Source organism: Elephas maximus, chromosome 1 (genome assembly GCF_024166365.1).
Source record: "Elephas maximus indicus isolate mEleMax1 chromosome 1, mEleMax1 primary haplotype, whole genome shotgun sequence".
Classification (NCBI taxonomy): domain Eukaryota; kingdom Metazoa; phylum Chordata; class Mammalia; order Proboscidea; family Elephantidae; genus Elephas; species Elephas maximus.
The window spans coordinates 117571453-117583448 of NC_064819.1; positions in this window are offsets into that span (position 1 = coordinate 117571453).

The window sequence follows — 11996 nt, forward strand, 5'->3', positions numbered from 1 at the left end:
CTCTGTTGAAACCTGTCCACCATGGGTGACCCTGCTAGTATTCGAAATACCAGCGGTACAGTTTTCAGCATCAGAGCAATACAAAAGCCACCACAGTATGACAAACTGAGAGAGAAGCAGCGGATAAGACATAAATACTAAGCTAAAAATTAACAAAATACAAATTGCATATATATTACAGTTATAGCCTAGTAAAGCATTTCTCTGTGGGCAGAAAAGAAAACAAAAAAATTAAAAGTGATGTGTTATTGTGATAACAGATAGCCTCTTTTTTTTTTTTTTTTTTTCATTTTTTAAATAACAATGGCTAATACACTAACCTTGCCAGGTGCTATTCTAAGCACTTTACATATATTATCTTATTCCATTCTCCCAACAACCTTATGAAATAGGTACTGTTATCATCGTCATTTCGAAATTGAGGAAAGGGTGGCAAAGAGAGGTTGGACAGCTTGCCCATGATCATTAATAAGTCGCCCAGCTAGTAAGTGGCACAGCTGGCATTTCAATCTGACCATCTACCTCCAATGTCCATGCACGCATTCATGATGCTGTGATCACTGATATCATTACAATGCTTGTACAGGTTAAGAGAAGAGAGAAATTTTTGTGGGCAGGGACATCTTAATGAACAAGGAAAAATCACTTTTTTTTTTTTTTAATCTTAGTTTCCAAATATTTTCTTCTTCATTACTGAGCAAAAGTCTCAAAAATCAGCACCCACTAATTTGCTACCAGTGAGTCAGCAATAGGTCATAATTTTTAAAGCACATACTTCATGTAGTCCTTATAAAATCATGAGACTGAGGTCATTCATCTGGTCCTAGTAAATATAAGTGTATACCTGGAATGACAGAGAGTAAGAGATCTTCATGTTCTTTGTACATCAAGAGTTAATCCTGAGACCCCTATGTGACCTACATAAGAAGCATTTTAGCTATTTCTCATTTTCAGGTAGGAAAATACTCTGCTAAAGAAATATTAGGTAACTACATCAACTTTATGCAGATGGACCAATTAGATGATGAGGAAATATGGGGTCTGGAGTCCAAGAACATGGGGTTTTTCTTTGGTGCTAATATTTACTAGTTCTTGTGACCTTGGGGAAGTTCCTGTTTCCCCAGTTCCCTCATCTGTAAAATGGGAATGGTCATATTTCCAAACTCACACTTATTCTGAGGACTAAGATCATGTGCATAAAATAGCATGGTGCCTGACATATAGCAAACACTTAATATACGTGAGCTGCTATTATTGTTTTCATTTTTGTTATTTTTAACACCTCCCCAATGGAATTGTTGTTGGGTTTAGCTCCCTAAATCACAATAATACTCCAGACATAAAAAATAAAGTTCTGTTGCAAATACAATGTAATACTATTGAAAATATAAGAAAATGCATAATCACAGCTTAGTAAAATAGGTATCACCTTACTGATTATCAAATTTACAAGTGTAATAAGGAATAAATGAAGGAAAATCCTCCATACTTAACTATTCCTCCCCACTACCAGTAGGCCAGTATTCCACACCTGATACTTCTCACTGTCTGAGGGAATTACAGGTTTTCCTGGCACTCTTTAAGGAGGAAGGAATCATTCTCTGCAGCCTTTTATGATGCTTGGAGATGTGAAGGCAAAGTTTAGAGCTTATCAATTTATAAGCTACCATTTTTTCAATGACCTTTTCCTTAGCACCAGAGTGCCCCCCAAAAATGTCTCCATGTTTGAGAAAATGTGCACTCCTTCCTATCTAGAAGAGAATTCAGCTGAACCTGTACCTCCCTTGGGACTTACCGGATTAAAAAGTCATCAATAAATTATTATAGTTATTTATTGTATGTTTGCTTACTGTGTCTTAGCTTCTTGTTTTGTTCTGTTTTGATATGCCCAAATAGGCTGGACGTGTGAGCTACTTTGATTATTGGCATCTTCGATGCTCTCACATCCTGTCACCAGGTAGTTAAAGCTGCTATTAGGTATGTGAGCCCAGGAGTCCATTTGCTTTTCTTGTGTGAATTCAGCTCAAGTGTCCAGGTCATCAGTCACCAAGTGTGTGATGCAGGCTCTCACCTACATCCTAGACGGGCAGAGCTACCTTGGGGTGATTGGAGCCAGCATGGGTATCTGGCTTCAGTAGGGGGTTATATGCTGAGCAATGTAGGGGGCTGACAGCTGCCCTGAGTGCCTAGGTAGAAGGTGTGTCTCTGTCACCTAGAGTGCATAGGTGGGTGGGTTTTGCAGCCAGACTTTGGGTACCCAATGCTGTTGGTTATAAGGCCTGGGAGGTGCCACTTATTCTTGGACCCCTGTCGTGGGTGACCAGGCGAAGTGGGTGGAGCCGCCAGTCCTGGTGTAGGTAGGTGAGGACCCTGCTTAACGGGCAGAGCAGTGTCAAATGTCAGGAATCTGCCACTTCCCCTTAGCTGTTGCAGCTGAAAATAGGCTTCAGGGATATATCCTATTGTACTATGCTAATGAGGTCCTATGCTGTTGGATACCCGAGCATTGCTGCTTGCCTCTGCCTGTGTGCACCAGCTGAACCAGCCTGCAGAGTGCTCGCCAGGTCAGGTCTGATGCTTCTTTAATGCCTCTGAACTGTCTTTCCCTCCCCCTGCCACTCAGTCCAACTCCTCAACTTTGTCTTTGATGTTCAAGGCTCCTAGATTGTCATATATAATTGATTCACTTGTTTTTGGGGGGTCTTTGTTATAAGAGTGACCACAGAAAACATCTGACTATTCCACCATCTTGGCCTCATCTTTAAGTCATTTACATTTTATCATTTCTGTTACTTTATATACAAGTCTTTAAAATATTTATTATCCTCATTTAACATATGAGGAAGCTGGGTCTCAGGGAGACTAAATTGTTTAAACTCATACAACCGTTAAGTGGTGGAATCAAGCTTCAAAGCCAGAATTGTCTGAATATTAAACGCATTTTTTCTACTGTGCCAATCTACCTCTTCTTTTATTTAATTGGTGGGGGGGAACAAACCAACTTCTTAACCATTTTCCCTACTGTAAATTACAAGTGAAATTTCTCAAATGGAACTTTACAAATCTCTCACACTGAGCAATTTGATAGATGGTGGAGAAAACAGAAATGTTTCAGGAGTCTGTTTCTTGAAGCGGCGGCCTTTGGTAGGACAGCACTGTAGCACAATTTAATGAAAGGAACCAAAGAGAAAGACTAAGGAGATACAAGTATGAAACTAAGTTAATGGTCTCACTTAATCTCAGCTTGGGAGTCAGAGTGTTACCTGGTGGAAACCCCAGGTTCTTGCTCAGAATGACTCATAGCCAATTAATGAGAGACCAAGGTGGGAGAATAGGAAAGGCACCTTATTTCCTTGTACAAGGAAAAGGAGTCAGTCAGAGCTGCTGCTGTCAAGAGAGCTCCCTAAAGGCGAGGAGACAGGCTACTTTAAAGGGGTTTACAATTAGGAAGTTCATACAAGCTACATCGGCAACATTCTTAGTCATACTACACAGGCACAATGGGGTTTACGTATAACCTCCAAGCAAAAGCAGAATCCAAATGCAAAGCTGGGGTTGAGGGGAAGGAAGCCCAACAAAGGAAACAGAATTTCTAATGCAACACTGTGGGGCTCTACCTCATTCCTTCTATTCTTTTTGAACATTGGTCATTCAGGACAGGTGTCCATTTTGAACTATAACCCAGCTCAAAATTGATTGACATATTGTTGGGGAGGGGCAAACATTGGATGTAGGCCTTTCATTGTGGCTATTGACCTCTTGTTGGTTTATAACTATTTATTAAATATTCAAAGTAAAGAGTGGCTTTTATGTCCTGTTTATACGAATGTTTCCCTAAAAGTTGTTATTTTTTTTTTTTTAAGATTGTCATAGCTATTATCTTCATACCTCAGGACCCACTTGATGTGTCTTTATGCATCCTTGTGAGTCCAGTTCCAGCTGGGTCACATTCTTTATGCTCAAGAACAGGGAGTAATGGCTCCCACATTATTTCCTAAATCATTCTTTTCTGTTGATTGGAGATTAGAGATAACACATTGATGATTAATACCTGGATTTAGTTGAGCCCTTAGGTGGTGGCCATGGCAGGCTCTTTAAACTCACAGTGCTGTTTTCCATCTGATACCATCTGGTTCTTCACCAGGATCTTAAGTAAGAGCAACATTCACATCAATCACATTGCTGAAGTGAGTGAACTCAATGTACATCAACATTTTAGTCTGAGGCTTTTTTAAGTGTGTAATACAATAGAAGACAAGTTTTATTATGCCTAATACTATCAGGATGCAGACTAAGAATATTATTATTTCTTGCAGTAGTGATTTAGCTCACGTATTTATTTTTGATGGTAACTAACCAAATAAATCTGGTGTTTGTAAGGGTGTAATAATGTGTACCCAAGTAGCTTGTTGTCTAATTGTATGTGTATCCTGTTCTATTTCTCTTGTGTTATTTCTCTGAATACAGCAAGAGGTATTTGCTACAGTACAGATTACCCTTTCTTGGGCTAAAAAAACCTGAGGCTGTTTTGTTATCTCAAGTCACCTGGGCTAATGAGGTCAGACATTGCTGTTGTGTTTTTACCTCATTAGCAACTTCATCGTTATTTGTCCCCTAAAGATTAATAAATTTCTTAAAGATTTTTTCAATTTAACTATACCATAATAAGAAATTAAAGTTTCCAATTCTTTTTGACTCTCATTTTATAATGTGTAATAGTTTAACTTTACCTTTTCAATATTTACCAGCATCATTACTATGACTATGTAAAGGTAATCTTAAAATTCTCAATGTGCTTTGCCCAAGCATTCAGCAGGAATTTAAACAAGAGAGTGCCCACATAAACGCACTGTCAGTTGGAAAAGGATCATTTAAACTAGTATAGTTGAATCCACCACACAAAAACATATATCCATAAGGAGCACACAGAGTTTGTCTAAAGGAAACAGAAGGTATAGAAGAATTCACATTTTCATTAGAGGATACATGATTAATAAGATAATACAGGATGAACCTCTCCTGTTGGAGGTCTTCAGTTAATCTGTTTAAAACATACTAAGCATTCTTCTTGAGGGCAAGCTGCCCCTCCTTGGTTTACCTGTTAACAGTCACTTTCTCAGAAGCAGAAGTGTCACAAAACTGTTTTTTCGGAGAACTAATAGGAAATTTAATGCTATTCTACATTGTAAAATCATAACTTGTATGAATTTCAGACACTTCTCTGGTTATGATATTTACCACTTTGCTATGTTTACCAATAATAATTTCTAATTCAAGTGTTAAAATATTTAAACCCATTAGATAAATACTTTAGGAGAAAGAAAAATGGTTTCTTATATCCAGAAAGTAGGACCTTAAAACATTAGCAATATTCCCACATAAAACCCTCAGTATTCTTTTGCTCAGTCTTACGTAGTTAATTTCTGTTTGACGTGATTCTGGATCAGCTGCAGTCTATGAACACATAAGCTTCTACATAAGAGTTTTGGAAATCTTGATTCAGTCTAGTCATAGTTCTTTTAATAAGTCTAATATAGTCCATCTTTTTCTTGAGATATTTTGGGCAAATGTTTTCAGCAAATCAGCAAGCTAAAAACTTATCAGCAGATGACAAATCTTAATATAGCCGTGATTAATTTACAAACACAATACTCTTAATTATAAAAATTCAGAGCTAAATAAAGTCAGTTTGAAAAAACTTCGGACAAAAATATTTTTAAATATAATTATTAACCTTATTTTTAAAGAGTTCCAGGTATAATACACTATATAATAATTTTGAGACATAATATCATATAGTCAGGATATGCCAAGATTGTCAAGTCTCTAAATACCTGAATAGTAATAAAAAGACTTCATAGGTAAACGATGAGAATGCTCCAGTCAAACCATTGGCTTTGATGGTAGATTCAGAAAAATTAAATTGCAGCCAAGTTAGCAATAAAGAAATAATAAAATTATGGCATAATATGCATTTGCTGTCTAATATTAGGCAGAAACATAAGAGGAAATACTAAAACAAATGTTGACCCAAAGAGATTCAGGTGTTTCTCTTGATTTTGACTACACATTTTATATAACTTATAATGTATTAAATAAACTTTTCCTTTATTTTAAAAAAAAATCTTTTTTCTTTTTTTTTCCATCTCAAGCCACGTGGCTTGGTTTTTGACTCAGGAATATTATCCTAATGAGAGGCTGAACCTTTGTCTTTGAAGCAGATTACACAAAGAATAAATTAACCCTTTAACTCAGAAATCAAAGAAAATTTTTGGTATTTTTAACCGTGAAAACCCCAATTCTTTGTTTTATGTATTATTTAACATCAAAGTTCCTAAAAACCTCATAAATTAAACTTTAGTCAGACAGAAAAAACTTTTGATCATATTAAATAAATTTCTTTTTAATAAACCTCTTAAACATTGTCTTTGTTTTATATCTCTTATAGTACATAAGAGATATAAAACAAGTGCTACAGCTGCCAACCAAAGGGTCGGCAGTTCGAATCCACCAGGTGCTCCTTGGAAACTCTATGGGGCAGTTCTACTCTGTCCTATAGGGTTGCTATGAGTCGGAATCGACTCGACGGCACTGGGTTTTTTTTTTTTTTTTGGTTATAGTACATTCTTTTAAAACGGCGAAAATGAACACAGTAGCAGACCCAAATGTTTATATATATATATATGTAAAAATATATATATATAGTGCTATAAAAAACAAAATTATATAAACTGAAATTATGACAAATATCTATTTCCTCAATTTAATATCTGTAATTTACCTAAAAGGTCTTAGAAATTATTTTAAACTTGTATACCATAAAACATAATTGTTGAAATGAAGCTTTTTCAAACATTTCAAGTTTTTATTTAAATTTTACTATTTTTCTTATTTTTCTCAATCTGATATTAGCCCTTAAAGATTTTATCAACCAACTTTGGAAATCACAAAGTTTCCAGTCAACTGACCAATTTGTTGAGATGGATACAACCTTAAGTCTCTGGCTAGGGGTGGAAACATTTTTCTAGGCCATTTTAGATGTGTCTCATTGTGTGATTTTTATTTTTTGCCTCTTAGAGTTCTCTTCTAAGCAAGGATGGCAAGACTACGTCTCACATACTTTGGACATGTTATCAGGAGGGATCAATCCCTGGAGAAGGACATCATGTTGGTAAAGTAGAGGGTCTGCAGAAAAGAGGAAGACCCTCGACAAGAAGGATTGACACAGTGGCTGCAACAATGGGCTGAAGCATAACGATTGTGAGGATGGCACAGGACTGGGCAGTGTTTCGTTCTGTTGTACATAGGGTCCCTACCCATCAGAACTGACTCCATGGCACCTAACAACAATAATAACGGAGCTCTCTTACAATAGAACTTATTTACAGTTCTTTTAGGATCAAGATCTATCTAATTTTCTTCCCTGGAGCTATACGACTTCAGAGACTGGGGGCTGGAGAGGCTGGATCTTTTCTTGCTCTTACTCTGTTGAAGCAGGGAAGACAGGATTGGGTCATCCCAATTCATTTACATATGTTTAAGTTGGCGTAGGCATTTTGAAGGGCTATCTACCCAGTAAATACCAAAACCCTTTAGCAATTTTGTAAATGAATCTATCACTTCTTGGCTAGCAAGGCTGGGGGCTGGGGAGGCCTGAGCTTGCCCCATCCTCACTCTCTTGACTCAATTCACAGAAGAAAAAAAAAAAAAGATTCCAGATAAAAATTATTAACTTACCAGAGCCTCAGATGAAAGAATATTAGACCTTTTGACAAAACCTGCACATCAAGAAAAATTCCCCAAAAATTAAAAGATAGCACAATACAAATGGAAGCTCATTTTCTCAAAGTGGCCACTGAAATTCTAAATTGCTTCCAGCACATTAAGTTCATAGTGTTTTTTAAATATGAACCCTAAACCAGTGTCTCAATTAGCCTCAGAAAACTAGGCTGTGAAAAACCCAATTCTTTGTTTTATATATTATTTAACATTAAAGTTCCTAAAAACCTCATAAATCAAAAAACATTAAGCTCTAAGGTTCAAGCTTTTGGTCTTCTTTTTTTGAAATTAATTTATTCTGTTGGCTAGAGACCTAGTCTCTTCTTTATACCTTAAATATACTAGTTCCTTAACTGGAAAGTATTTTAAAGTAGCTACTGATGATTTAATTTTAACACTGTGATTCTTTATTGAGAAACTATATTATAAAACTTTTCCCTGTGAATTTCATAAAACACGTCAGGAGCTATCACCTTCCCCTGAGAATTTGGCAAAACACAGCACTATTTTCCAGATTTCTCTAGTGCTCTAGCTATTACCAATATCCAATTAACACAAAGGGTCCTTGTCTTTCCCCAAGTAAGAATACACAAGGGAGACAGAGTTGGTCATAACTTTGGCAAGTTTATTTTACTTGTGACAAGTAAAAGGAGTCAGTGGGGGAGTAAGCCTCTCCAAAAGACTGACTTGCCAGAGTCAGGGAGGTCACAGCTCTTATAGTTTAGGGTAGGATAATCATGTCATCTTTATTCTGGGTTTTCTGGGAATAGGCATGGTCTTCTAGGAAGCGGTGTAGTTCATTATAATGAAGTGCATGTGCATATTTCTTTCAAGATGGAGTCACTCTTGTTCAGATAGTGCCTGCCATGTCACTTTTGTACATGTCCAGTTGAGGTCCTTTTGTTAAGATCATAGTCTGATTCTCTGTAAGGGACTTTTGCTCACTCTTGTCTCTGGTGGAGGGTCATACAGCAGTCATCTCCTTCTTCACAGCACATGCTCGGCACCTGGTTGCTCAAGAAAAACAGCCTTGTGGTTAAGTGAGCTAAGCAAGCCCTGATTAATACTGCTGATAACAAGTTCTTTTCCAGGGGTGGTGTTCTGCTGTTTGCTCCAAGCTCATGATTTTCCCTCACGAATATCCCTGTCATTCTACCCTGGTCTCATTGCCTTTCTCACAACCACATTATCCTGTCACAAGAGTCTTTAGCACTCATGATGAGCACCAGTGACCACCCTAATGGCTTTTACTGGTGTACCCATGTCCAAATTTAGTGGCTTATAGTGACCCAGAGCTCTTTGGAAATAGAATTACCTCTTTAATGTTTCAAGCACCTGAATCCAGACGCTAAACTGCAGTTCACCAAAACAGTTAGTAAATGTCACTCTTAACCAAACACCAGGCAAAATCTAAGGAAGATTCTCTTGAACCAAACAACTGGTTTTCAAAACAAACATGCCTAAGAAAACATGAGAAAGAAAACAAAAAGAATAAGCGAAGGCTCATTTTCCAAGGGCACTCACCCAGCCAGTGTTAAAGGGACATGGAGTGGGAACACATGGGTCCATTAGACAGGACTTCTTTTTTTTTTTTTTTTTTTTGCCAACTTCTGCTGCACAGTCCAGGTCTCCCCGAGGTCAACTGGAGTCATGGCTTTAGAATCCTTGCAATGACTAACCATTAACTCTTGTAGGGTGAAAACACCACAAAGTTTAGTAAAGCAAAAAGAAAGGTTTTATTTGGCATGTATTTAAAGAGGCAAAAGTAGAAAAGGATGAAGCATGCTGCCAGAGCCGTGTCTGTCTGAGTCTCTCTGTTCCCAGTTCTTAAGGATGATCTTAGGAGGCTGCATTCAGGGATCCTTTGAACATTCCGCATTCTCTGAATACACACACTTACACACTCACACAACCTAACAGGTACCTGAAGCTTTTATGCCCTTAGTGGTCAATTTGTCCTGCTTCTTGGGACTCCTCTAAGGCCTTACCTAAGAATTACCCTGTTATATACCAAATTGCCTCAAATTCCTAATGCTGTCAACAGTCAATTTTTCCTGCTTCTTGGGACTCTTCTACAGCCTTACCTAGGTACTTACCAAACAATGCAGGCAAGTTTCGTGTCTCCCACAGAGGCATCTTTTGGGTCCAGGTGGATCTGCTTCCAGAGCTGCTCTAAGGTCTCCAGGAGAAATCTCCTGTTGGTGCCAGACATCAGGGCCAGTCTCTTGTCTGATCCACCTCCGGAACTGAGCAGATGACTCTTGGCTGGCTCGCCAGAAATGTTATCAGGTGGAAACCTTAGATTCTTCTCGGCATGACTCAAAAAAATGTTGGCCAATAAATGAGAGATCAAGTTGGTCTCATTGTGCGAGGAAAAGGAGTCAGTCAGAGCTGCTGCTGCCAAGACTGCTCTCTAAAGATGAGAAGACAGGTTACTTTTAAAGGGATTTACAAGTCGGGAGTTCATAGAAATTACGTCAGTAACATTCTTAATCATACCACCCAGGCACAATGGGGTTTACATGTAATCTCCAAGCAAAAGCAGGATTCAAATGCAAAGCTGGGGGCAGAGGGGGGAAGGAAGCCCAGGAAAGGTAAGAGGGTTTTTAATGCAACACTGTGGGGGAGGAAGCCTAGCAAAGAAAATAGGATCGGGATGAAGAGCACAGTCATAGATAAGGAAGGTGGCAGAGAGGAAAGAGAGAGAGAGAAAAATAATGAATGAATGAATATGTCTTTTCCTCTCAGCCAGGCTTTCATAAATAAGAACTGGATATCAAGAGAAAGGCTATATCCTTTTAGGTTTCCACTGGGAAAGAAAAGTTCTCTCCACACATTATGATGGCACCTAAACTGATCAACTTAGGCCATTTCCCCTGCAGGTAAAACAAGGAACTTCCAAATCCCAGAAAGGTGGCGAAAGGGCTGAAGAACACAGCCTTCTCATTCAGCCTCAGCAGTGCCACGCTGCCAGAGTAGACAGATTCTCCCCTTAAAAAAAAAAAAAAAAAAATTAATTTCCCTTTGACCTGTGCTAAGGAATCTGGGAATGTGTGCATTGTGCCACCTTGTGAGCAGGAGAGGACGCGCAGTTTCCCTAATGTCTGCTTTCAGTACAGCTTGGGAAGGGAAGCTGTACCTCAAGGTTCCAGACTCCAGGGGGCACCATGTACAATGTATTTTGAAGTTGCAGGGTGTGGAGGTTCTTCTGTACTCTCTCCCATGGCCAGCCCCAGGCCACATAGAGAAATAATTGAAATGGATCTTTATTGGAAGCACCATAGAGTGCTACAAAACCAACGTGAAAACTCGGTGACAGTAGTTTCTGCCACTAACTACTCAAGTGACCTCAAGCAATCACCTAATTCCTCCAAACCTCATCTGCCAATCTGAAAGGTTGACCAGGTGATCTATAGGTGCTCTAACAATGTGAACCCACCATAGGAAAGAAATTGCTTCTCTCTGATCTTCTAACTGGCCTGTGTGCTTCCAGTCCCTTTTGTTCACTACCACCAGAGTTATCTTAGGCAATACAACTAGCTATGCTATTATCACTCCTTGTAACAGAGCATGCAAAACCCTCCACAAGTGGGCCATTTGCCTACTTGTCTTTGACTAGTGCCACATTAATTTATGAATTCATTCATTCCAGAAATATTTATTATGTGTCCACCACTGTGTCCCCATATACCCATATTCTGGGCACATAGAACTGCTTGCTATTCCCCTAGCACAGCAGACTTTTTGTACTTCCATGCCTTTGCTTATGCAGTTCCCTTTGTTAGGAATGCCCTTCCCTCATTTTCCTCCAGGCAAACTCATGCTCATCTCAGTGCAAAAGTCACCTCTTCTCTGAAATGCTCTGGTGCACTATCATCACCTGTGTTTTCATAACATTCCCTACCATGAAATTGCTTGTGTACGTATATAATGAGATAATAGCTTGATATGCTCAGAGGTGTAATTTTCCCATACAATTTCCTTTCACCTCTATACTTCCCCCATCACTCAAACCATACAGACTGCTTATTATATGGACCACTCTCAAAGTTATTGCTGCAAAATAAGAAAGAGAAAAGATTCATTGCACAGATTTGAGTATCAAAAGGAATTTGTGAGATCATGACACACAAGGCTGATAGCTATGGGAGAAACTTTTTTTTTAGATTTCAAAATCCTGAACATTTTAAGTACAAAAGTCAATATTTGTACCACAA